The 10,819-nt window shown below is 39.0% G+C and overlaps 1 long non-coding RNA gene across 1 annotated transcript; it reads right to left on the bottom strand.

Moving 5' to 3' along the window:
- Nucleotides 1-711: 711 nt before the first annotated feature.
- LOC119697597 lies at nucleotides 712-5,181 on the bottom strand. Its single transcript, XR_005255880.1, has 3 exons — nucleotides 5,079-5,181; nucleotides 4,536-4,693; nucleotides 712-856 (listed from the first exon to the last, which is right to left on the bottom strand). It is a non-coding gene; the product is annotated as an uncharacterized LOC119697597 (long non-coding RNA).
- Between the last annotated feature and the right edge of the window lie 5,638 nt (nucleotides 5,182-10,819).

The following is a 10,819-nucleotide window of genomic DNA, read 5'->3' on the forward strand; positions in this document are numbered from 1 at the left end:
TACCCTGCCAATACTACCAATTTTATTAGTATTTTGGTGAAATATTTAAATCTGGCATATTTTACTGCTTTATGGTCTTCGTCTTCAAACACTCCTGCTATGTCTGGAGAGAACTGCCGGGGCAAAAATAACTTACTGCATATTTCAGAGCACTGCCTTCAGTGTAGCCTGGATTCTGTCAAGCTAAATTTCACCTGGGAAGGAAAATGAGGAAAAAAAATGACCCCTTGTAGTCCTGACTTCCTAGGTCACTGGGATCAATCTTGTGAAAAATTAGGTATGGATATCATCCCCACACAGAGCTGGTGGCCTGGAGGAAGCATCCACAGTGAGGCTCTGCCCTTAGGGAGAGCTGTATCCACAGACACCTCTCACACAAGAATCAGAGCTGCAGAGGGTGAATCATAAGCAGTCCCCATGATGGTCTTGGGGACCTGCAGCATGCACAGCCTCCCTTTCATCCCCGTGACAGGACAAGCACAATACACCCTACTAGAGGGTGTCTCTGCAAAGGAAGAAAGAGAAGAGGAAATACTTTACCTCCCTTGATTTACTCTGTGCTTGAGTACCTGCAGGAAAGATGTAGGTTATTAAATTCTGCAACAGAAGAAGCCTGGTGTCTGCAGGTTGAAGTCTTGAAGCACATTCATATTGTTTTAAAGGATGGTACAAGTTATGGCTGAAAGTCTGCCTGGAGCTGGGACAGGTGTAAGGCCAAGAACTCTGCTCGGTGGGGTCCCACTGCACTCACCAGCAGGGTGTTTGCGACACGGTTCCTGGTCTTCCTCCTTTGCTGTCTTCCAGACCCTTTTCTTTCTCAAGTTTGGGTGATATCACACAGCTGGTTCAAAAATTACTGTGGGGAGAGGGAGAGATCAACAGCTGCATATTCCCATAAGCACTAGTTTTACAGGACGCCATGTGTCTGCATCAGCTGTATAATTATTCCACTAGAAAACCTTTACACTTTAAATAGAGAAGTCTGAAAAAAATAAAAAGCCTCCTGCCTGGAAGTGACCTTTCTATTATTCTGAGTCTCTCTGACAAATGTGGCAGCAGGTCACCCTTGTATCATTGCTTGGTGCAGCCCTGTCCTCCTTGTCCCTGCACCAGACAAGTATTCCCAGAGGTGGCTGAACTAGGGCTGGCTAAATTCTCCTTAGCAGACACCATATTGTGTGCAGCACTCTTCTGCCCTCTTATTAACACAAACCTTGTTTCAGCTCTCCAAGTTCCAGAAAATAAAGGTCAGGCCTGGAAAGAAAAATCATCTAGACCCACATTATTGGTGTTGCTATTTATGATATTGATGTTCAAAGACCATTTGAGGGGATGCTGAAGACACTTGAGTGTGTTTTGCTTTATCCTTTTAACACAGAGAGATGTGTAAAATCTGTAAGAGCTGATTTGCTTGCCCAGGACTGCATTTTCAGAGTGGGCTGCTCTCACTGATCATGTTGGGACATTGGCTGAAACACATTAGCTCTCGGCAGTGTTTCAGGGTTTGGTAGGAAACAGTAACCCTCAGCAAACCTAGGTATTTCAGAGCTGGAAAAAGAAAATTCTGATAACATTCTCTACACTGTTAGAGCAAGACAGAAGGAGTGAGACACTGGTTTCATGAGGAGTTCAGACATATAAGTGGCAATAGTACAAAATAAATTTTCATGGGTCACCAATTGTTAAGCAAAGCTCTCATTAAAGCAAGGCAGAAAAGAGCTAACTCTGAAAAGAGTGATAGCTTTAAAAGTGGATTTTTCAGCTTTTGTTACATTTCACTGCATTTTTCAGCCATTTATACCACAGATAACCAGTGTGTGCTTTGCACTGGGGTGGAGTATTATGGCAGCTAAGGTGTACTCTTTCTTTGTGGACTTCTCTGCATTTCAAACATTGGTAATTAAAAGGAGAAAGGTTTATTTTCCTGAAGAATTTCAATTGCCAAAGAAATACAAGAGAATTTAATCTCCCATCCTAATATTTCTGCTATCTTTTTTGAGATGCAAGAGGTTATTTCTAGTGACTGTAGGAACCTAGGACACTGCCAGTTTTGAGAAAAATCCAGATTTGATGACTTACAGCCGTGTCCTCCAAGTTCTGGGAAACAGACTGAAAGGTTCAGTTTTTGGAGGAAAAATAGTCCTAAAACCTTAGGTATTGAGCCCTGAAGTTTGGCTCTGATTTACATTTCTGTTGAAAAATTATACACCCCAAAATATTCAGGAGATATAAACCCAGATCTCTTAGATCACTAAAGATAATGATGCCGTGAAGTACCTTAACATATTATATGACCATCCCCTTATTTGTCATTGTGCATTTCTGGGCTCTGCCAAGTTGAAGTAGAGGCCATGCCAAAATATCTGGTGCACAATGAAATGAAGACAAAAAAGATTAGATATGACCCTCAAGCTCCATTCAGGAACACTGGCCAAAGGAAAATTCACAGATTCATTTTTTTGGAGTTTGTTGTGTCTTAGGTGGGTTTTGCAGTGTGTGCCTTAAATCCTGCTGCTAGTTCTGACTCCCTTCTCTCTCTCTTCTTGCTACATTCTGCCTTCTTTACTGTAGGTTTATCACCTCTCTCCTGGGTAACAGCTCTCACTACTGAGGTCTGGTTTTTTGTGATGGTATCCTTTCATTTCTTTTCCCTGTAAAACCATAAGAACTTATTGAAAATTACTTTCCCCACTTACTACTGTCTTACTAATCTATCTGGTCTGTAATTTGATTCCTAGAACATTTATTTCTGATCACAGACCATCATAATCATCATTGGAAGCATTTGACCTGAGGAGAAACACAATTGACCTGCCCCCTTTTCACTTGTTTAGCCAAACAGAGCTCTTTAACTCTAAAATTCCCAAATACTACAACAGATTTGGAAGGGATGAGCTAAAAATATGGAGATCAGCTGTCCTTATGGTTTCTGAGTTTAGCTTAACATCCAAGAGATAGAATTGGGCTGCAGGTGACAATATTTCCCATTCCATATGGGAAATTATTAATATTTAATTAATATTAAAATTAATATGGACATATTCCAAGTATGGTCCAGCCTGTAAAATACAACTTCCTTGAACACATCAAATAGAAGGGAAATCATATCATTATTTGGTCACAGAGACTTGGTATAAAATTATGAGAGCAGAACCAGAGCTCAGTGATTGTCATAATGGTATGCTATTGCCAGCTGCAGAAGAATGAAGGGACATGAACAGACTCAAAAGTCTGGCAAGCTTTACTGATTTTGAAAAATCCTCAAAGTCTCTATTTATAAGCAAGAGACATATTGAGTAATTGAAAATAAAATGTCCCTTTCAGAAAGGCATTCCAGTGAAATTCCAAGTACTCTTCTCCCACTTGTTCACCCTTTACATCAGCAGCCTCTTCTCGTGATACTACAAATAATTTCATTGACATGACTGTTGTTCCAGGGCACAGCTCCTACAGTGACATCTGTGACTTTCCAAAACTAAGAAATGGAACAACCAATTAATTTCTTCATGGCTCTACTTCTCCTCATATGCTACATTTTCATAGCCTAAATGATTTTTTTCTCAAATCCACTGCTATGTGAAAATAATACTGAAACAAACCCCTTTATTTCATAAATTATTTGCCTGACCTATTCCACTGGATTACTTTCATCATTAACTGTGTACTTGAAAATTCATCAGAATGTTGCTTTATTCATTTTTCTAATATAAACTATGGTAAGGAAAGGAGAAACAGGAGAATAAACACCAAGGGGCATTTTTTCCAAGGAACTCCAAAAAGTCACAAATAGTGTGTGCTGGTGTACAGCTTTACATGAAAGTAGATATATATTTACATACACAAAACACATCATTAGCCACACAGTGTTTTATGAATGTGGAATGTCCCAGTGCCTGCACAAAAAAACACTCACAGATATCCTGAACATATTTCCGCAGAATGACTCACAGTTTGCCTTGAAAAGGCAAATGGAACAGGCAAGACTGTGCTGATATTTCTACCTAATGAAACTTTTCCAAGTACAGAACAATCACCTGTGTTTCTTGTGTATAAAACCCAGTGAGTCTGAAGTTGTAATTGTAAGTAATTTCTTAATGATCAGAGAATCACATTCTGCAATAAGGTAATCCCTCTTTTTTTTTGGGGGGGGGGGGGGGTGTTTGGTTTTGTTTGTTTGTTTGTTTGTTTTTAAATGTATTTCTCTCACCACCACCAAAGAGCATTGTAATACTTTTTAAAAACAAATTACTTCTGTGAGGAGAACAGAGCATAAGGAGAACAAAACATAAGTAATTTCAGACCAAAAGGTAATTTTTCTGGAAAGCATTATGCAGCTGAATAGAAGGTTTTGGCATGAGAGCATTTTTTTCACTCATAACTATAATGCTTTGTTATAATGAATGTTAGAAGTCAATCCTTCATTACCCAGCAAACAGAAATTAAATAGAAACCCAGTAGGTGACTTGGATTTAAGACTCAGTGACAATATATTTCCATCAGTCCAATTTAGTTTTCTTTTACCGTAAGGTCATTACCTTCTGAATGCAAATCTGGAGAGTGTCTTCACAGCCATCTTTGGGAATATTTGGAAGTGCATTAGTAGGCATGTAGCTATTCCAGTTACAGTAAGGAGCATTAATCACTAATCCATATGAAGTATCTATCTGATGACAATATACTTAGTATCTTCTTCCTAATGGACAAAAGTAATATGTTCTTAAAAATACGCAGAGGGACCACAAAGTTCTCTTTATTTCAATATTTCATAACTACATAATGAGAGGCAGAAAGCAAACAAAAACAAACTATTTTATTTATTAGATATAAAGAGTGTTACTTTTCAGAAAAAACATTTTAATTTTCTTCATTTCCACAGAGCTTATGTTCTTCTATCTTCTATTTCCTATGGGCTTGTCTGTGCTGCGTGTTGCATTTCTGTGGTCCACTTTAAATTCCAAACTGACACAACCAAAACCTGTGTTTTAGATTTGATCTCATTAAAATAAACACTTTCCAAGGGATGCAGAAAGGGGAATAAGGTAACAATATTAATATTATTTTAAATTTCACACACTCACCAAGACAATTAGAAGGTCCCCATTGCCATCACAGTTATACTGAGCCTTGGGCCAGTTGTCTCCTGGGAAAGGACAGCATCCAGAAATCACAGGAAAATTGCCCTGGCAGGTCCCACGTTAAGGAAGGTAAAGACCTTTTTTAAGAAAGACTCTGTGTACTTCCTAACTGCTGCTCCCTTACACACCCCAAGCTCTAAGCCCAGAAGAAAAGGCCAAATTTTAACACCATTGAGGAAGACCTGTGTTGAGATACAGAGACTCAAAGTAAAGATAAAACTTCTTTAAAAATACATTTTTTCCAGACTTCCTAACTAGTTTAGCAATTTAGCTACAACTCAACAACAGCACACTTATGGGAAATCAGTACATGTACACTTCAACTCCGCTCTTCATGACAGAAATTAAAAAGGTAAACATCAGGGAATCTAATAGCCTGTAAGACTGAAAACTCCAAGTTACTTCTCTGTTTTGCAAGAAGAAGTGAAGGCGTCTTTTGCTAAAATATACCAAAAAAGTCTTTATGGACTGATTTAGCAAAAGAGATGAGCAAATCTGGAAGACAAACAGGAATTTTTTTACAACAGTTTGTGTGATATTAGGTAAGCAATCATATGTGACTGTAGGCATATATCTCTCTAGCCTAAGTGGTTGAAGTTGATCTCTGAGCTGCTGAGTGAGCCTTTTCAGTTACCAAATAAACCTTTTTGCAAAACCGTCTGAGTCACTTTAGAAATTCAGATCAATTTTCAGTTATAAAGAGTCAGCTCCCAGTTGAAATAAAGGAATTCTAAAGAGTTAGAAATGCACTTGACAGCAATCCAAACCATGAATCTATACTAAAACTGCATTTAGTGATCAGTTTTGAAATATGACAAAGAGCCTTAAAGTAAAACCAGATTTTGATTAAATGTTTACAGATCATCTGTGGAACTGACCTTTACCTAAACTGTAGCTTGGAACACAAACTTCAGCAAATTTTAAGCATAATTTTAAAGCACAGAGAAGTCATCTCCTTCTCAACAGAGACTGCATAACATAGTTTATAGCAAAACCTATTATTTGTTCCATAGCCTCAGATGCTTTGAATAGGTTTACAATGTAGCATTTGGGATCTGCAACACAGCATTCAGAGCCAGCTGTGTATTAGAAAGACAAGTGATGCCAGCCAATGGTGGGACCTAAGCGCTCTGTATCTGATCTGGGTATTCATCAAATCATCTCAAAATCAGCTGTTAGGAAAAGTACGATGGGAACAAAGGAAGTCTGAAAACCAATGACTTCTGAGCCAAAAATGTATGTGCATGTGAATCCAACCACAAAGTTTTGTATACCTCCAGATGACAGTCTCATTTTTCCATACTGAAATAACTGTCAGGTGACCACTTTGTTAATGAACTGCTGTCCAAAAACTGTTGTTGTGAAGAATAATAGCAAATATGAGTAAAGGGGGCAAAAATGTGGCTTTAAGGAAAAAAAACTCTGTCTCACCCTTTTCACTGCATCTACAGTTTTTTAATTTTTTTTTTTCAGTTTCCCTGCACCATTTTCCTCAAATGACTCTTCTTGTGGTGCCTTTTCCTTCTGTAGAAGCTTAAGAGAGAGGCAATGGGAAGAGACTACCAAACTTTTATGTGCATGATGTGGGGAAAGAGTAAGAAAAACAGAGGTGAGATACTTGAAATTCGATCTCTTTTAACTGCAGGTTTACAACTTACAGGCTACTTTCCTGTTCCTTGGGCATCAGGGGCATTTTGATGTTTAAAAAAAGAGGGCTGAACTTGGAGCATGCTGAGTACCAGTTTTAGTCCAGCAAGGGAGCAAGGAAGAATTTAACTGTTCATCCATCTGCAAGCAGCATCTGGGAATAAGAGCTCGGAAATACTTATTAGGCTTATATATTATTAATATTTATTACAGGATGGCTTCAATTTGTTGGTTCAATTAAAGTGATGATCAGATCTTTAAAACTTAAAAAAATTAGGAAACAACTGAACATTTTCCTAAGACATGCCTACATTTTCTATAACATTTTTGAAGCATTAATCCATTAATCTTTGCAACACACCTGCAACTCAGGTATAATTATTTGTATATAATGGGAAAACTTAGACTCTGAAGTTAAACTAACAGAGACAGTTTTAGAGTTATAAAAGCATCCAGCTTTCCAGGTGGAATTCAGGGTGTCTGTGAGCACAACTACTAACATTTTAGCAAGTGTCCTCCCAGCTACCACAAGACATGAAAGCTGGAATCAGGGGAAGATCCAAAGCCAACAATAAAGCTTTGCAGCATCTTCACAGAGGAAAACTTAAGGACTTGCATTAATTGCAAGGTGAAAAAAAGTACCTTCAAGTCAGTGGCATGTCACACACATACTGGCACATACTGAATTGTATGCCTGCTTTTACAAAAGCTGAACCCTGAAAGCCTCACTCTAGACTAGACTAGGTCTGGAGTTCAAGTCTGCTAAATTTAGCCATCCAAGCTATTTGCCTAGCTTCCACAATCCACACAGAACATAAGCACCTCTAATAGAGCAGTTCATTCTCTCTTGAGGTGGGAGTTGAAAACACATTTTTCGCATGGACAAGAGTGATACAGCACTGAAGACTGCACATCTACCTCTCAGATGGCTAAAGGCAGGGAAATGGGTTTGACCCTTAAACAAACTTACTGCCATTCCTCATAATGATTTTTCCACTTCTCTGAAATCTCATTCTCTCTTTCTCTTTCTACCTTTGAGTCTGTAAGCTTAAGGAAAATTTTCCTGAAATTTCATACTATTTTTCACCAGTCCTTTCACTGTTAACTATGTATAGATGAGAGGGTTGGGGTTTCAAGATAATAATACATCCAAACCAGATTTTTATTTTAAATTATATGGAGTTGCCACAATGCAAACACACTTCAGTACCATCCAGAGCACAGCCCACTTGTTAAGCAATTCTCATTAAAACATGAAACCAGCTGTGGATTGATGGGACCAATGGACCACCAAGAGATCAGTTCAGTGTAATGTGTTACTAAGAGAAAAACCCACCTGTTATTAAGCCTTGTCTAAACTGTTATGTTTTGTCTTGATAATGAAAACTCACTTAAGCAAGCCATCTACCAGTAGCCACTATTACTCCTTGACCAAAAAGTCTTAGTTCACACTACTCTGCTCTTGTTTGGAGAGAGAAGATGCTCTCTCAGAGCTCAGCTTGATAAATTATACAATTAAATATCAAGGGATTTGGTTTTGATGCTTTTAGTGCCTTCTGCCTTTACAACTTAGAGAGCCAGAAGCAACACAGAGCTGAATGCTGACAGGAAAAGGTTTATAATATTTTCATTTTAGAGACAGTGGAAAAAGGGAACTTGACGGAACAGTATGAACTCACTCAAAGATTCTGCTTTGTTAGAAAGCAAAGGGGAAAAAAAAAAGAGACCTGAAAGTCACAAAGGTTGGCTTTGCTGACCCAGGAAGAAATCAGCTGGCAAGCAGAGATGCTTTGCAGACATTCTCTCAGGCCCATCTGACCTCCAGGGAAGGACAGGCAGCCCTCACTGCTCTAGTATCCCTTCTTTTCAGCCTTTCCTTGTTCCCCTGGGTTGGAGGCAGATGGAGCTGTGGAAGCTCCTGGTGCAGATTCAACCCCCGAGTCTGACCAAATGCAACACCTGCTGCTGCAACACGAGGATTCAGCCTAAACTGAGACCAGCATAACACAAAGAAAATGTTATACCTACCTCAGATTCTTGTTTTCCAAGTACTTCTAAGCATAAAGAAAGCCATCTGTAACTGTTCTCATGAAGAGCTGTATATGATGCCCTGCTCCTGTGCATTCTGTTTTAAGCTGCAAGCTCTCTGGAGGCTGCAGTTAGGACCTAAGAAGGAGAGATTTTGCCTGAGCTCACTCCTCAGGCCCCACCACCACAGACCACGTAGCTCCTGCTTCTTAACCTGCACCTGCAATGCTCACTAGTGTCTCTACTTCCAGGGAATAACTGTGGGTTTGTAGCAAGGCACCAGATGCTTGTGGGTGTAACAGGGTGGGCTACCTCAGGGCTGGCACTCCTGGCTTCATGCAGCCAATGCTCCAAGCACAGCCACTCTGACAATTAATAATGACAAGTGATCACCTCACTACTACACTATCACATTCCTCTACACAGTTCCTTTAGACATGCAATTATGGGATACCAGGTGCAATATAACCAAACCATAGCCCAGCCCAAAGCAAACAGCAGCAGCACTATCCCTGCTTTCCAAAACGCATCAGCTGCTCTATGCCCTGGCCTACCCAGGAGTAAAGAGAGACTCTTGGGTTAGTTTAGGTCATAATTGATACTGAAGTGGCTACAGAAGGAGTTGGGGAAAAAATGATATAAAGAACAGTAACACATTGCCAAGACCAGATGGTAATCACTCATGAGCTTTAAAGCAATTCAAGGATGAAATAGCTGAATTGCTGGAGACTTGTGTAACCTTTCAGTTTAAACAGTCTGGGTTTTTAGAACTGGAGGATAACATATGTGATGCAAAGGCCCCAGAGGAGAATGACAGGAATATCAGACTGATGTCCACATTAGACAAACTAAGAGAAATTATAAAGGGTTAGCAGACAACTGCATAAGCATTGTACCATAAATAATCCATACTGATAGAGTCAGTGAAGCTTTATATAAAAGGTCATAATCCTGCTTTTTCTGTCATGTCAACAAGCTTATGTATGGGACAGGGTTATCTGAACAATATAGCCTATTTTTAATTCTAGAAGGCTTTGAGAAAGACCTCCAACAAATGCATCTCTTAGAGGGAAGGTCTTGCATGGTTATAAGATGTGAAAGAGAAAAAAAATCACCAGTTCTTTCAATAGAGGGAAGAATAAAGAGGAATTTTTCAGGGGTAGAACAGTAGACCTCTACTGTTCAACATATTTATAAGAAAACCTGGAAATGGCTGAATAGTGGAACAAAAAAAACTTGCTGGTGACAGCACCTTTACTAGTCAGACTATAGGCTGACTGCACAAAGTCTTAGAGCAAGACTGAGAAATAGGATGTGTAATAAAATTATAGAAGATGTTTGGTACAGCTAAAAGAAAAGTGAGGTGCATGGAAAGAATAATCATTACTCCACACAAAGAATGATGGACTTTAAACTGTTTTTCACCACTCAGAAAGTCCTGGGGCTCTTGCACATGGCTCCACTGAAACAACACTTCAATACCTAGCTACAGTCAACAGAAGAACTCAGATTTTTGGCATTTTTAGAAAAATTATGCAGAACATAATGTAACTATTTTTTGACTGTATAAAGCTTTAGAGAAAGTTGACAGAAAGGCAACAAGAACAGATAGTCAAGGGCATGAAAGCATTGTCATACTAAGGCTAAACACTGCAGTGTGGAAAAGGGATAACTGGGGATGATGTGGTATACACAAAATAATTGTGTCATGGATAGAGAGGAATTGATGTTCACTGTCTTTTAGTACAAGAACTGGAGAGCATCAAATAAAGATAACATTAGCCAGGTCCAGTACAAACACAATATTTTGCTTATTCACACAGTAAACAGTAGACTGCAGAACACGTTGCTAAATTGCTTAAGGATGCTACAAACTGGCATGGATTCAAAGTGTATAGGTACATGGAAGAGAAATACAATGAAAATTACAAATATATTGAAAAACCAGGAAGTCTCTGAAGTGGAAAAAATTTGGGGCCTGAAAGAGATTCAGAAAGATGTTTCAGAAG

Source organism: Motacilla alba, chromosome 2 (assembly GCF_015832195.1).
Source record: "Motacilla alba alba isolate MOTALB_02 chromosome 2, Motacilla_alba_V1.0_pri, whole genome shotgun sequence".
Lineage (NCBI taxonomy): Eukaryota > Metazoa > Chordata > Aves > Passeriformes > Motacillidae > Motacilla > Motacilla alba.